We start from the raw sequence: 15,910 nt of genomic DNA, 5'->3' as shown, positions 1-15,910 counted from the left end.
TGCTTAAAACACAACTCAGATTTTGTAACTTGAATAATATTTTTGGCCTCCTGAAATCTTAAACATTAAACTGCTGTTCTTTCATGTTTTTGGAGCTGCCAGAAATTGAAGCCACATGAAGTATGTTTTACTCCACTATTTCTCTATTTAAGGAAAAGTTAATCAGTAAGATCAATCTAGAAATAGCAAATTTGTTTGGAAAGACATCACATGCATGATCTCAATCTTTTCAAGAAACACCATCCTCATTTTTTGCCCATCATAGCATGAATTTCCATTTGCAGGTAGAGTCAATCACAAGCTCCATCCTCCATTGATGATTAGTTCATTACCAGTCACAAAGCAGACTGAAATTACATAAAATATACAATGATTTCAAGTAATTTTTCATGGCTATTGATTACAGGGAAACACTTTCTTTAAATTAAAAAATATGCTTTCTTTTTATACACTTTTTTTTGTTTTACAAAAATACCTGAGTAAGTAATATAATACCTAAATAGAAACAAACAGAAATTGAAGCCTTTCACTTAATTCAAGGAAGAGTGGCAAAAGTATTACTAGAGGCATTAAGATAAGAATGCATCCTGAGAGTACAAGTTTTAAAAAGCTAGACTTTAGATATCTTACCTGCAGGAGTAAATACCTCACACTGTGATGTTATTAGGTCTGTTCAGCTGAGCATAATCTGACCAGGTCAGTCAATAATTATAATGGGACCTAACTAAAAACTTAGATTATATGTATAGTGGGGTAAGCAACTGAGCTGTTGACATTCTTCCTTATGTCAACTGCTGAAACATGCTGAATACATTGAAAAAATGGAATTCTGTTTACACACCATTGAAAACCCTGTGAGCAGACTGGAAAAATTATTAGCATTATGGAAATACTAAACCCAAGATGAAATTGAGAAACAGACTGCTGATAGATAGCAACATTAATACTGAACTAAATCCACTGAAGTATTTTGACATGGACATTAGGACTGCTGGACATGTCCAGACAAATCCAGTCCAGTTTTTAGTCTCGGTAAATTTATAGCTGCTCAAATAACATTGGTGTGTGCTCATTAGTGTTGGTGCTGTTTGCAGTGGTCATCAAAAGTCTGGTGTATAACATCCACAGTGGGTCTGTTGTTTTCCTTATGCTGGGATGGCAGATTCACCTTGAGCATTAGCTAAAATCTCCAGCAGCTCTACTAATTCTACCTCCTTAAAACATGACCTAGCCATGGTGCAAGCTTGGTAAAGCTGACAAGCTCATTTTGTTCACCATTTAGGATGACCTGGGGTCAGTCAATTTGCTCAGGTGACATGAAACCACCAGGCTATGGCACCAAATACATAATGCCTTGCAATCACTGTCAACATTCAGAACACCTTTTGTATTGCAGGATGAACTCAGTAAAAGAACATAGTTTGGTGTCACTGTGATATTTTCTGAAAAATCCCTTTGTCAGGATTTTTCTCTTAAGAAGCTGAGAAGCCTCAGAAAAGAAATATAAACAATAATTATCTGATTGCTTTAGAATGTAGTCTAGAAGTTGTTTACTAACAGATGCATCTTTGATTGGTTCCATGTGAATTGTGTTGACTTAATGACCAATCCCAGTCCAACTGTGTTGGGACTCTGGTCAGTCACCGTCTAATGTATCCTTTTTCTTTCTTTAGTATATTTTAGTATATAATTTCTTTTAATATAATATAATATCATAAAATAATAAATCAACCTTCTGAAAACATAGAGTCAAATTCTCATCTCTCACCTCGTCCTAGGGACCTTGCAACACCACAGTTTGGTTTTTATTTTTGTAATAATCCAGTTCAAAGAGAATGGAGATTGTCCTGAAACAAATACCCTCTGTACTTTGAAGCAGCAAAGCAGCATGGGATTCTGTGACAGGACATTTCATTGTCTATACTTACTTCATCAGAGGCCAGGTACACAAAGAGATGGGCCACTTCTTCTGCAGTATCCATCCTGCCAGTCTTCTGTCTGGCCAGAAAGTCCTTCAATGCCTGGATATACAAGAGCATTTGGTATATCAAAAATAAAAACCAGCAATTATTTTAACCTATTGACATGTATGAAACAATATTTGAAACAGGTCTCTAGTCATAACTTCCTTTAGTGCACTAAGTAGGGAATTAAAGCTGGAAAAACATAAAATCAACAGGGATGTGAATTTCAGGTTGAAAAAATTAGGGTGACTTTTAGAAAGCAGCTAAACCTCTCATTCTAGAATAAAGACAACAAAATCCTTCCTTTGGTGGTAGATATTCCCATGTCCTTCAAATATGAACTTGCCATTATCTAATATGGATGGTTAAGCATCCCAAATAATGTGGAAATGCATAGGCCAGAATGCTCTGTCTGTACTGTTTTTGCGTTTTCTGTATTTACTGTTTTGTGTCAGCCTTCCTTGTGGCTGACACATGCCACAATAGAAAATGTCCTCTGCTTTTGCACTGGATACTATAACCAACACCTGGAGTTGCTTCCATGGATGAGAACCCCTGTGCATTCACTAACCAATATTATCCTTCTGAGGCTTCAGTTCTGGTCTGGCTGTAAGGTTTCTGTCTCGAGTTCAAGCTGACCACACTTTCAAAGGAGACAGCAATGTTAAGTTATCCACAGTACTCTGAAATTGAGGATATTGTTGAATATGGGCAGAAGTGCAGCTATATATTCTTTTTTAAAAGAGAGTTAAACATATATACATGTGACCAAGCTAATAAATTGCTTTCTCACTTGTTCTGGGTTAGGCCGGGCTTGGATTCTTTCCTGTAAAGATAGTGTGTCAACAGTTCCTAAACAAAATTTTAAATTCAGTGTTAAAAATCAACTGCATCAGCAATCACAACAAAAGTTTATTTGTTCTATTTGTATGTCTTAACACCTATGTGTAACTTTGCAATATAATTCAGGAGAAAGACTGCAAAGCCACCAATAGAGCACAGAATTTTAAATTTCCGTAGAAGGCAAGAGTTGTGAGAATTAGATTCAATACTTTTTGCGTGGTTAAACAATGGTCAGACTGTTAGCTACCTCTTGCCTGCTTCTAACTGTCACAGACATCTTTTCATAAAAATCCTTTCTTTAGGATTTTTCCCCCTTCTGAGAAGCTGTGGCCTCAGCAACAAAATGTTAACAATGGTTATCTGCTGCTGTGGAATGCAACAGGTGGATTCGTGATTGGTCTCGGGTGGATGTTTGGATTTACTGACCACTCACGGCAGAGCTGTTCTTGCTTTCTGCCTGGACACAGAACTTTGTTATTCATTCCTTTTCTATTCTTAGCTTAGCTAGCTTCTGAGAACTTTCCTTCTATTTCTTTTTAGTGTAGTTATAATGTAATACATATCATAACCTAATAAATCAAGCCTTCTGAACATGAGGTCAACATTCTCGTCTCTCTCTTCACCCTGAAGACCCTAGCAAGCCCTGTAACATCTAACTTCTGAGACTGCATCTTTGAAAAAAACCATTCAATTACTGTGTAATGTATGGGTAAAGTGCAGATACTAGGTTAATCAGACTAAACATCCAGTTTAACCACAGAATAACAACTTTTATATATTAAGCCTTTCAAGCATGCTGTGTTCTGGTAAACTGCTGGTAACTTCAGTTACCACTTCCAAGTCTATTTTTTGTTAAAAAAGCCGGACTCAATCTGGCCTTCTAGCACCTGCTCCTAGATCACAGGATAATGTAAGAACACTTACCAGGACACATTCAGTTGCATCTGATGCCTTGCTCAATGAAATCAGCAGCCACAGCCTTTGTTAGCCCAGTAACTGCTGCCTTTGAGGTACTGTAGACACACCTGTTCACAACTCCTAACAGAAGGTCCATGTCAAGGCAGCACAGAAATAGAGTTAAAAAGAAAAGAAGGAAAAGCCAAGACTGTTCAATATGCGCCTGCTTCTGGACTTCAGCATTTCCTGTAACCCTTCATAAGGGCAGGGTAGCTGGAATGTCAACTGCTAGAATTCTACTCAGGTACACACCAGAGGAAAGCACACCATCTTTCAATAGTGTAAGCCTGGGGACTAGTCTAGAAAATGTAACAAGCAGCAAAGATTTAGGAATAGCAGAAATCCATCTGTTAGTCATGATCAGGCTTCTTTTGAAAGCATAATTATAGCACTTATGTAATTGTAATCTCTTCATTATATCTCTGAAGAACATATGTACCAAGATATCACTGGAAGTAATATACCTTTTTAGGTACGAAACATTACAAACATTAACAAAACATTTAAAAAGCTCAGAGGTAAGGATCTTGGAGTTTCTACAATTTTCCATCTGTGTCCTTGCATTTATGTTTGAGTTGAATGCGTTCACTTTTTTTTCCCCTAACTGGTCCCTCCCCAGGATTTAGAAATAGCTTTGAATTTAGAATGTCCTCTAAGTTCAAGGTTGCACAATATTTATATTGTATATCCATCACCCTAAAGATTTATATAAGGAACTCTAGCAAGCTACTGACCTTTGATGCTGGATGCCACAGAAGACATATTTATAATATTTCCAGATTTCTGTTTAGGCATCTGCAAAAAGAGCACTTATGTCACTCAAATGCAAACTATTTTGTCATCTGCAGGTTCAGCAAAATAGCCCACAGCAACTCACAGAACAGCCCTACATGCATTTGATACACAGGGCAACAAAGCTCAGTTGGCGTGGGTTGGTGCCATTGACTGAAGCAGTAAAGCAGAGCCTGAAATTCTCCCTCAGTTCCCCTGAGCCATGTCAGGATTGAAAACTATGCCAGGAAAGGATTTTTTCCTAGGTTGCCACCTCTCAGTCATTGCCCTCTGTCACAACAGTAAGTTACACCACACAGACATCTGTCCATACCATCTACCAATGCAGCAACTCACTGATCCCACTCAAACTCTTCTTGTTTTGGAGAAGACTAAAGCACAACACTCTAGCATCTATGAATTGTAGCTAATTTTCTTTAAGTTATGACCTTTTTAGGCATCCTAAAATCTGATATGCCTGAAGTTCTCAAAAAATCCCAAACTTTGAAAATTAAGTTCAGCTAAGAAAAAACCCACCCCCAAACAAACTAAAAACCAAATCAACCAAGCAAAAAGTACTGGAACAATACTGAAAAGAATAGTTGCCATCCAGTCATGGTCACAGCTTTCAAATCTGGCCTTTGCATTTATGGGAATGCAAACACCTTATTCAGTCCACAAGGTTTTGTAGACCCAAACCTAGTGATTATGTAAAACCAAGAAGCATCTTCAAGCTGCTACATTCATTGAACTGTTCTTCTCTAATCAGCATGTTAGTATCAGCATCCCTGAATTTTTTCACAAGATAGTCTCCAGAGCTGTATAAAATTCATATTAATATAGATGATTTATTAATACTTTGTAGCAGTGGTATTGTGCAGCTGTGTGCTGTCGTATAATACATTAGCATTGTATTGCAATGACTCCATCACTGCTCTGCATAAACTCTGAAGTATTTTAGCTAGTTTACATAGGCCAGCTCCCCAAATAAATCCTCTCTACCATATCCTTTAGATTAATTGTCTACTTGAAATATTATGCAATGAAGAGAATGTTTAATAGTAGGATCACTGTGATCTAAGGGATCCCCTATCCAAAGTGGCACGCTTGTATTTTGTACATTGTCACAGTGGCAGCAACTCTGATCTGTCACACTTTAAACAATGCAGGAGAGACTAAAATTCATGGGCAGCCAAGCCTTGCCTTGGGAAGGAATGTCTTGATCATCAGGTACATGCTGCGAACATTGAGGTTCATCATGAAGTCCCAGTCTTGCTCCTCACACTCCAGAATGGTTCCATGATGAACAAACCTAGAATGAGTGCATGAAGTGGATTACTGTCTGTGGCTTACATTTCTGTGGCTCTTTTTCCACTGCTGTTTTGTAGCAATTAACTTTTCCAACTTTTAAAAGAGGGGGATAAGAGCTCCTTTGAAGAATGCAAGCAACAGTGTATTTCTTCTGGTAAATATCAAGGATACAAAGGAGACTCAATATGTACAACAAAATGATTGGCAATAGAAGAACCAAGAAAAAAAAACCAAACACTAGCAGACTGTCAGGCTTTTTTCACTGTTGTGCTAGAAGGGCCAAAGTCATCAGTACAGGTCACTCGTAGTGTGAGGAAACCATAAGTTCCAGAGCTGTTCTATCTTGGCCTGGGTTATGTGGCTGTGCAAAAAAAGTTCAGTTTTGATGGAAACATATGGAAGTTTCTATTAAGAGTATAAAATCCATTAAAACATAACAAATAAAATGCATTGATGTAATAGAAAGTAGTTTTGGAGGACAGGGAAAACTGGAAAAACAGTAGTAGCAAAGAGATTCTGGTTACGCTGCAATGTTACAGAGGACGTCAATCTTTTCAATCTCCTTGGCCAGATTTTCAATCTGCTCCTTTTTGGTGACATCCAGAACCCGTATTTGAATGCCTAGAAAAAACACAGCATTTGTTTCAATATATTTGATTGAGAATTAGCTGAGTATTTTTCTGATGTGCTGAGGATAGCACTTACAATTCAATTCATTCAATGATTAAGTTAGTGCAGCAGTTAATCTGGGACAGCATATCATGCTATTTAAAATTTCAGGAGAGAATTAAAATGATCAACTGTTTTAATTGTTATGCAGCATGGCAAGCAGATGAACTAGCCTAATTTACTATAAAAACATTAGAAATTAATTTGAATTCCACTATACTCTCACACAGAAGTATTATAGAACCTGTATAATCATAATGAACTTTCACACTCATTATCATAGAAGATCATGGAATTAGTTACATGTGTCTTATAGTCCCACTACATGCCACATTCTCATGTGTAGCTGATGATATTATGAATGAGCTTTATATAATTTAATTAATAAAGAAAAATGATTTTGCATAAACTATTAAAATCATGAGGGCAGTCACACTGGAGCAGGGTCCTGCAGAGGAAATTCCATCCTTAGAGATGTTCAGAACTTAAACATAGCCCTGAGCAACCTACTCTAACCAGTGCCACTTTGAGCACTAGATGGAACTACATGGCCTCCCAAAGTCTAACCCAGCAGATATGATTCCATGAAACACTGTAAAGCTGTCTGTAAAGCATCTGAGTATTGTCAAAGGAGAATTTGATTTGAAATGGATAAAACCCTGGTTTTTTTTTAAACCAAAGCAGCAAGACCATGAAAAGGCTTTCTGTGCCTTAGTTAAATGTAGAGACACTTTTGAAGAGATTTGTGTATTCAATCAGACTACAGGCTGGTGATTAACATCACATTGGAATTACCTTTCCTGGATAAAATTCAAAAACCTCAAAGCGCCAAGTCTGGATGAATTACAGATTGACTAATCATATGTCTAAAGGATGGAAATGGCTCTGAGTATATGGAAAGTTATTTCTTTCCCTTTGAGCATACTAGCAGAGGAAAAAAATGTAACATTTCCCCAAATACCCTCAGAAGGAACCTGAAAAGCCCTCAAGTTCCCAAACAATTACAAAGGGATTTCTTGTTGTGAGCTCCAGTTGGCAGAGTCTGATATTCATGCTAAAAGTTGTGCCAGCTGAGGCTTTGTGTATTTTACTGACAGACTTTAGTAAGAATTCTTTAAATCCACTTTATTCTCTCAAATCAAGTTAGAAGCATTGTCAGCTGTAAACTGTATCCAAGACTTATTTTTATTTCAATATTGAAAAGTCACTTTTTAACGTAACATCCCACTTGTGATTAGAAACACACCTGTGCAGAACCTGCTTCTTGAAGCATGTTCCTGTGGTGGCAGTACAAAAACAACCTTCAGGCTTGAACATTTGTACCAACAGAATAGGCGTATCTAGTGTCACTAGAATTAAATTTCTAAAGACATATGGATTCTACAGCACAGTAAGGAATGCATTAAAAGGACAAGCCAAGTATGGACCATAGAAATGCAAGACACTAGGTCTACCTTTTTGTATAGTGGGATGTTCTCTTGATCAGAGAAAAAAGCATTCCATGCCTTCCAGAGTGATACACTTGATAATTAGCCTAGTGAAGCCAAAAGGTAACTGAAATGGATGCTGTTCTAGCAAACATCAACTTCTTCTGTGACACAAGAAAATCAGTTATTCCACATGTCTGGAATAATACTCTGATACGCTGATGTTGCAATATTTTACATGGAAAATCTCTGTTCTTTCACACCACAGCATAAAGCAATGCAAACATCAAAAGAACTGGTCTAGAATTTTCTTTTTTTCTGTCTTCTTCAAGCCTTCCTATCCTCAAAATGTATCTCAGACAGCCTACACAAAACTTGTAAGAGCTGAACTAATGCCTGTTGTAGGGCCATTTGCCTGGATATTTCCCCAGTTCTTGCAGTTTAGACTCATTGATGTCTGTAGCAATGACTTTGGCTCCTTCTTTAGCAAAAGCCTGGAGAACACAGAAGCAGTTTATATTTAGATATTCCAGCTCATACCAGAAATAAAATCTGTTTTCTTTTCAGGTGCTTTTTGGCTTGAAATAGAAGCCAAGCCAAGCTGAAGGCAGCTGATCTCTCAGTTTTCATTCTGAGCATATCAGGGAGTTGCAGACAACTATTTAACTTTGTGTGATAAGACAAATTTAAGGTGTTTTCCCTAAAGGAAGGAATCCATAAATAAAGTATAAGAACAGTAACCAGACTAAGATAATGGATATTATTGTTGCCCCTATTAGCTGCACTAGTAAGCAATAGGGCTAGAATTGCCTGTATTGTTAAGATTTAAATTTAACTAATTTAAATCTACTGTTAGATTTAAATTTAAAGTTACAAAATTTAAGAGGTAAAGGCAGAAGTCATAAACCAGAATTTTTTTAAAAAAAATCCTTTGTATCCAAGTAATTGGAATAGAACAATATTAAAAGCAGCATGACTTAGGATATTTAACCAGAGACATTGCTTCATTCTTGATGGACTCCTCAAAAGCCTCTTTCTTTTTATTGTGATTACTGATAAATCAACAGCTCATGAAGTAAAGTCTGTCAAAAGTATTCCGACATCTTGGACTGCAGCCCCTTATCTTCAAAATAGGTGTCCCAAGTGCAGCTTAAGAGGATAGTGACATTAACCATACCAGCCTTCCATGGTTGGTTGGGTATTTACAAAGTGAAACCATCAGGAGGATTACCTGCTCCTTGGGCTGAGTGATTCATGTAAGAGCCAAGATCAGCAGTCTTCTGTGTTCTCAGCAACACACATGAGAAACTAACCAGTCTGGCAAAAATGCTACAGAAGCTTCTCCCGAGCTGTTAATTACATTACAGAGATAACAAGATAATTCTACTGGGTTTTTTATTTGCCATGGAAAAGGGAAGTAGCAGGAGAAGAACTGGTCAAAAGGAGTTATAAGCTAACTGGAAAGTTAACACGTACCTTAAATTCTGTTTAACAGTAATCAAACAAAATTTGTAAAGGGTTTCTTACAGTTGCTCATTGTGAACAATGTGTTAGCATCATGTGAACTTGGTTTTGTCAGTCATGAATACAGGTAAAATACCTTGGCTTTACTGTAGGGGATCCTCACAGTATACAGCCTTATACCAGGAAATATTCCCTCTATCACCTCTATTTTCTTCCAGAACAAAGCAACAGAGATATTGAATAAAAGGTACGGGCAGTACCAACCATATATTGTTAGAAAAGCAGATGCAGCTTGTCACAGACAGCTTTTGTGGAAAATCCTTTCTTTAGGATTTTCCGTCTTCTGGTAAGCTGAGGCCCCAGAGAAAGAATGTAAACAATGGTTGTCTGCTGCTGTGGAATGCAACAGGTGCACCTGTGATTGGTCTTCTGTGAGTGTTTGGATTTACTGACCACTCACAGGAGAGTTGTTCTTGCTTTCTGCCTGGACACAGAACTTTGTTGATTCATTCCTTTTCTATTCTTAGCTTAGCAGCTTCTGAACTTTTCTCTTTATTCCTTTTAGTATAGTCTTAATGTAACTTATAAATTAATAAATCCAGCCTTCTCATCATGAGATCAAGATTCTCGTCTATCTCTCTCACCCTGAAAGACCCTTGCAAGCCTTGCAACAGCAGCTGTCCTCAAATCTGGTTCTTATCCTTGTCTAACATCTCCACTCAGAGTTGAAGATTTTCATAAATTGAAACAGCACAAAGCCTGCGTGATACAGCATAGTGGCTACATATTCCCTGACTTTTTCACTGGGTAGTTCTGGCTTCATCTATGGTTATTAATTCAAGAACTAGTTTGGTGCAGGTGTCACTGGACAAGCTAGAATGAGAGACCTTGCACAGGCCCAGCAGAACAAACATTTTCCAACTTACAACAGCAGCTGCTCAGCCAATGCCCTGTGCTGCTGCTGCTGACAACAGGATGATCTTCCCATCCAACTGCCCCATGGTGCTGACCTGGATGGGATGGCACAGAAATGTAATAAACATAAGCCAACACCACCCCCAGGAAGCAGATGCAAATACATTCTCAAAACTAGACACGATCCAGGGTGTACCTCTGCCATCACAATTGTCCTGTGACCCTCAGTTTTCCAGAGTTCTGAGAGGCAGGGCTGTCCCATCTTTTTCTTTTTTTTAGTTGTACATAAGAGGGCTCAAGAAGTCAAAAGGCATTTGAGCTCAGAAGTTAAGCTTCATTATAACAGAAATTGGATTTTATTTTTTCTTAAACAGGCAAAAAGAAAAAAAGCCAGGATGAAACAGCAGTACAATAATTCGTAATCTAGTGTTTTCACTATCTGTGGTATTCTCAGAAAGCAGGTCTGTGTTCTGTTTCTCTACAAACTTTTCCATGTCCTAGACTGCCATACATTCTACACAATGCCCTGGCCTTGGTATCTGCCCTCAGTTGTCTTAGTAATCTTCCAGCACAGGAGGCTCCCAGCCCCAGTGAAGCAGGAAAGTGTGGCGGAATGAAGCTCCCAGTCTTGCCTCTCGTTCCCTGTTCTCAGGGAACACTGAGTGTCCCTGGGGGCAGTAGGGAACCTCTAGGTGCTGCTACCTTAGTCTGGATGGAGCAGCCAAAAGGCAAAATATAGCCCTGTTCAAGTGCTGTGTTAGGTTTAATAAAATACAGCATACAAAAATGCAGGCAAACAAGTGAAAACAAATACTAAATCTCAAAGAACTTCCTAAATAATGAGGTTCATGTGTTCTAGTCACAGTGAAGTATCTGGAGTTTGCTAATTGGGTTCCCCATAAGCAAAATTCCTGCACTCTCATACTCCTCCAAGCAACTTTGTCTATGTAGATATGGGTGTAGAAAGGTGCCATAAGAACAAAGTCCTTAAATATACATATAAATCCAACACACCAAGTACTTCACTGGGAAATAAAAATAAAGGTGCCATAACCTTCCCTATGTTAGCAGCCAATGCTGTCCTCTAGAGATGCTCAAATCCATGCTGTGACTCAGATTACTGAGTCAAATTTAGTATCCTACTTTTTGAATAAATTATTATTTTCTCTTATTTTGATCAGAAATTCTGTTTTGTTAGATGTTTCTCCTGACAAAAGTTGCAGCAAAACTGTTTTCCTGAAGGCTACAGATTCGACAAATTAGACTTCTGAAGCAACGTAATGGAAATTTTTTTCTTTCCAAAAGCCACCTGGATCAGTTCAAGTACTTCCCCAAATCGCCTTAACACGTGGGAAGCAAAATGCATTATAAATACTTTTTTCAATCCAACAATCATTTTTTATGAACATTTGCCATACTGATTCTATGAAGCCTTTATAATAAATATTAATACAGTCCCTCACCAAGAGATCTCAAACAGCTTTGTTATATTTACTGACCCTTGTACGAAAGGAAGTCCTACAGTTGTTTTTTTCCTGTGCTTGTTGGGATTTGTAGTCCAACTGATAGTTTCTCTAGATGAACATAATTTCCTGTTGAAACATTGAGATGCTGCCATCTAGTGAAATTCAGGATTTTAAAAAAAGGGTGATTTTTCTCCTGCACAGGAAAGGACACAAAAGTATCACCAGCATTGGCTGACTCTCTTACAATGGGAATTCAAGAGATCAGTAGGATTCCCACCAAAAGGCCACAAAGCTGTTTTTCCAAGCAATGTCTTTTTGCAATGTAAATTATCAAATTCCACACCCGGACAAAACTTATGTGATTATTTTTTTATTGTTGTTAAACTGGAGATTTACCAACATATCTTTTGTATCTAGTGGTTTAACTTGCTTATGTTAAAGCAGAATTAATATCATTAGACTGAAAAATTCTAGGACAAACAAATTTAGCTAAAAGCTCACACTAGACTTAAAGCTACCTGACAGTACTATTAAGGAATTTGGTGTCCTGCCTAAATATCAGTTAGTTCTCAGAAAAGCCACTTCTGTGGATAAGCTGGGACACACATACACAAAAGTTCAGTTTATTCTGTCTTTCTGCTAAACTATGATAGCTTTTAAGGCCTTCTAAATCAGCTCCCCAGTAAACAAAACCTGTAATGCTGTAAAACATGTAATAAATGCTTAATTTGCTAAAAGCATTTATCCTTCTGCCCCTAAGCTTTGCCACCTGAATTCAGCCACCTGTTGCACTAAGTTTCTCCTTTTTTTAGATCAATCATCAGAAAACCAAACCTAGTTGTTCCAAGCAAGTAATAATTAACAAAAAACCAATGGAAATTGTATATAGAAGAGGTAGATCTATATATAGACCTTTCCCGATTCAGGAAGAAAAAAATCAGTCTAATTTATTTGTTAGAACACCAAAATGCTGGTAGCCAAAGGAAATCTTGTTCATCATAGTGGGAAATAAAAAAAGTAACAAACCAAACCATACAAAAAAAACCCCAAAACAAACCCATTCTCAAAAAAAAAAAAAAAAAAAAAAAAAAAGAATCCACCACAGACACACCAGCACTTTGCATTTTTCCCTGTCAGAAAATAAATACCTGTGGCTGTGATCAGAAAGAAGACATTGCAGTGCCCAATTCTATAATGGTATTTAGAACTTGTGTATTTTTGTCTCATCATGCCTTTAAAAGCTTCCCAAAATACATTCCAGGCCAGAGATTGAGATAATCCTTGTAACTTCTTAGTAGGTACAGTAGTTGACAGTTTTCAGACATTCAAAGTAAATAGAAGGTTGATTCTTTACTAAAGAAGTACCACCATCAGTTTATAATCCTTGTGTGTCTCCCCCAGTTCCAGCAACTGCTGAATGCTCAGGAACATGTCAGTGTAGCCATCTGCTTGTCAGTTTGGGTGACCCAAACAGGACCTAGCATCACAGAGATTTATTCCTATAAAATAAAGATGGTGCTTTGGATGCAGGTATCTTTCTTAGGTATGACTTTCTCATCTCATGGTGATGATTTCATCCTTAATAGAGTTGATCACAGGTTCTGAGCACCCAATTCCTGTCTAGTTGGTAATGGAGGGCAGGAAAGAGAGAAGGATCTATATTTTAGACTTCAATCATTTTCTGATAGACCCAAAGAATTAAATAAAACTCTGACAATAGTAAATTTCTGCACAATTGCTGCAGAAGGTTATAGAGGATGGAGACAAGAAGAATAATAATGATGGAAGTGATGAAATCAGCAGAAAAGACAGCAATTTGTTAACATTTAGACACTGATGGTTGCAGTCAGCATCCCTGGATCATAGCACAAGTGAACAGCAAAACCATTTTTACATATTTAACACAATAAATTTCATTATCGAGTTAAAGTTTCTTATATAAAACATACAAAATGTAGGTCTCACAATACAGATAAGTAGGTTAATAAGAGTCCATCTTGCCCCAATGATCTGGTTTGTTTTCCCTTCACTAGAGAAGCAGAAGAGTGTGAAGTCCATTGCTTACTGTTTAAAAAAAGTCCAATACACAACTTCAGACAGGTATATTGAAAAATTATGCAAAATTCAAAGTTACTCACAGTACCATAATTGGCTGAGCTGCAGAAACTTTTAAGGAGTTTAAGAGGAACCCTTGATTGTGTGCTCTACAAACACAATATCAGTAACTTCGGTTGCAGTGACCAAAGAAGTCAAGATTGTGGTGAAAATGCAGTTTTTGTTGGCCTAAAGAAAGTATGGTATAAAAACCACAGGCTAAGAAACAAAAAGAATATTTCTTGCCAAGTCAACAGCACTCTCAAGATAGAAATACCAACACCTCAGAAAAGGGCTGTTTTAGGAATGACAGAACGAAAAGTTTGAGACTGAGAAGTTTCACAGTAGATTAGTTTGTGATCCATTCCTTTTTCCATTTATTTTTTCTTCAATACATTAGCTTCTCTTTGCCATCAAAAAAATCCACACCAAAACACCAAAGTAGAACATCAGCAGATTAGCAGGTTGTGGGGCAACATCTGGTTTTCCATCTTTGTCCTCATATTCTAGCTTTCCCAGTTGTGGGAAGTAGAAACTCCAAGACAGCAAAGATGGAAGAGGCTGATGGTTTTTAACCAGAAGCAATTTTCTTTTGTATATGCAGATCCTGGCTGTAGGCACTGTTAGGGCAGCTTACAACAGAGCATCTCTACTGGGTGCTGCAGTCAGGGGCTTTATCTCTGTCTAAAGTCCCAAACAAGTGCCTAAGATGTTCTTCGGTGGACTCTGTGCCCTCAGGTCGTGTATCTGTACAGAAGACAAGAACATTACAGCCTTTCTCAGTTAGACAAGCAGCAGGAATACAGTGATTTAATCTTGATTAGTGTTTTGTCTGTCAGCTATGAAAGCTTCCCTCTGAGGAGCTTTATGTTGTGAGGAGAGCTGTGCTGTTACCAAGTCGGCCATCACAAAGCCAGCAATGAGTCATGTTCTTTCTGGAAGCCTGCTACTGATACCTCAAAAACTGGCTACTCTTCAACATGTCTGCTGGGGCCTTCTGAAAGCTGTGAGAAGCATGAGGGCAGAAGGTCACTAAAAGTCAGCAGGCCACATATAAGAAATCTGAAGTGAGGCTGAGGAACAGAAGTTCTCATCAAAACAGCTATTATTGCAGGTGGGGCCAGGCAGAGTAGCAAATGCAACATCAGAGGCTAAAGTCTACCATCTTAAAAAAATTCAGAAAAAAGCTAACCAGTTAACTTTATATAGTTTTACCAGAAATCTGTGCTTAACCAATGTAAAGTTAAAAAGCAAAACATTTTAGAGCACCAGCTATCTAATAACAATATTTTGCTGATTCACTTCTAAAAGTCACTCATCAACACTGTCATTGCAGAAAAGGAAAAAAAAAAGGTTTGTATATTCTTCAGCAGATGAAGGATTCATTTTGGTACTTTGATTCTGTAGAGCATACAGAAGCTTCACAGCTCAGATGGTCAGCTTTTCAACAGTCATATGACAAACCATTCAGGAAAACTGTTAGCATGCAAGTTTCAGATCTCAGGCCATCCCTTACATTTTGCATCTTCAAATCTTATAGGACACTACCACTGTGTTACGTACCTGTTAGCACACTCAAGTTGGAATTATCAAAGGAATTTGTTGGACAAGTCAGAGGCAGAGGTTTTGGTAGGTCCTGAGTCACTGTTTCCTTGCAGGGTGAAGGCATTTGCTCTTTAAAGAAATATAACACTGCCTTCTTAGGAGACTTCGGTATTGTCTCTGGAGTAGTTTCTCTTGAGGATCGTTCTCTCCATTGTAGTGCTCTTTCTTTCAATTTCCTGAGTTCCTCTTTCAGTTGAAGGTCATCACTGCAAAGAAAAGAACCCCAGCATTCAATTAAGAAAAATTTAAAGCAATTTCTTTAAGAAAAAAATCCTGAAGAACAGAGAGTTCCTGTATTTTCAGATGATGTGTGACAGACATGGCAGTACAATAGTTGTGTAGTTTCAGAGGATTTTTTTAAACTGAAATTCCTTCCAATGTACAATTCAAGTGTAGCTTCCCTCATTTAAAAGATTCTTAAGAA

At 37.7% G+C, this 15,910-nt stretch overlaps 2 pseudogenes; both read right to left on the bottom strand.

The window, feature by feature from the left end:
• Positions 1-294: 294 nt before the first annotated feature.
• LOC128941410 (dehydrogenase/reductase SDR family member 6-like) lies at positions 295-10,407 on the bottom strand (annotated as a pseudogene).
• Positions 10,408-14,530: 4,123 nt separating this feature from the next.
• LOC128941401 (centromere-associated protein E-like) overlaps positions 14,531-15,910 on the bottom strand; it is a 47,119-nt pseudogene continuing 45,739 nt past the window's right edge.

This window comes from Melozone crissalis, unplaced genomic scaffold, assembly GCF_028551555.1.
Source record: "Melozone crissalis strain CALT ecotype California unplaced genomic scaffold, PUWL_Pcris_2 ptg000035l_1, whole genome shotgun sequence".
NCBI lineage: Eukaryota > Metazoa > Chordata > Aves > Passeriformes > Passerellidae > Melozone > Melozone crissalis.
This window is presented reverse-complemented; position numbering and strand designations above follow the sequence as displayed.